The sequence below is a fragment of the Nannospalax galili genome, unplaced genomic scaffold, assembly GCF_000622305.1.
Source record: "Nannospalax galili isolate Female #2095 unplaced genomic scaffold, S.galili_v1.0 scaffold455, whole genome shotgun sequence".
In the NCBI taxonomy this organism is placed as follows: domain Eukaryota; kingdom Metazoa; phylum Chordata; class Mammalia; order Rodentia; family Spalacidae; genus Nannospalax; species Nannospalax galili.
The window spans coordinates 394,441-395,636 of record NW_008335815.1 but is presented as its reverse complement, the minus strand read 5'-3'; positions in this window follow the sequence as shown (position 1 = coordinate 395,636).

Below are 1,196 nucleotides of genomic sequence, written 5' to 3'. Positions count from 1 at the left end.
GCTCTTTTCACAATAGCTAAGAAATGGAAGCAACCTAAATGTCCCTCAATTGACGATTGAATAATGAAAATGTGGATCATTTATACGATGGAGTTTTACTTAGCAGTAAAGAAATTTCAAATCATGAAATTTGCAGGCAAATGGGTGGAACTAGAAACTGTTATACTAAGTGAAGTAACACAGACTCAGAAAAAAAAGATGTATGTTCTCCCTTATATGTGGATACTAGCACCAAATCCTAATAAACGAGTATGTATCCAGACATAACTGCACAAATCAGGATAATGAAAAGGAAACAGGGAGGTAAAGGACAAGAAAGAACCTGAAAGAGAAGAACAGTAGGAAACAGGACTTAATAAGGGAGATATGGACGAAAATTGGGTTAGTTTAAGGGAGGTGGGGACGGAGGGTATACAAGGAACCTAGGGGATAAGGGGAAAGAAGGAGCTCAAGAGGCATAGGACCATAGGAGAAGGGTATTAGTAAGGGAGAAAGGGGGTAAATGGGGCACCTTAAGAGGGAAAACAATGATGGATGTGTGAGACAATGGGAGAGATAAACAATGCATAGCTAGTTTTAAAAAACAGAGGGAATCACATTATTCTAACAACCTACTGACAAATTATACATACCAGCTCAAGGTTTAACAGACATACTTGGAGGTCTATAATTGGTTAGAGGGACATAAAGGACACTTTTTGCTCCTTGCCCTCCTAGGTCGACTAGTTCCGGGGGACTATGAGCATCTCTCAAAATGTCCTATAATTGTGGTGGGTCACCTGTCCTTTTGATCAAGGAGGCCGAGGAGACCCTGCCAGATGGACTTGGACCCATGTCCAGTCTGTGGAGAGGAGGGTCAACACAGAGGAATCATTTCCTCTGTGCTTCCAAGCGAAGCCAACCATGTTCGAGCAGGAACTTTGACCTATCTTCACATAGGTGGAACTGATAAAAGAAAGGAGCCAGGGGCCCCTGAGGAACAGATCCTCAAACGACCTTAAGAGTTAAAATAAATTGGTTTATCTGGACCAACTGTGTGGCCTTAAACACCCAAAAGGAAAGTATAACCAAAGATTAAAGGGGCCAATATAATTTCATAAGAGACCCTATGTATAACTAAAGGCTACATAGCCAACAACAATGACATACAGGCGATACCTCCTTCTGAGTTGTTGGCCAAGGTGGCGAAAGGGATT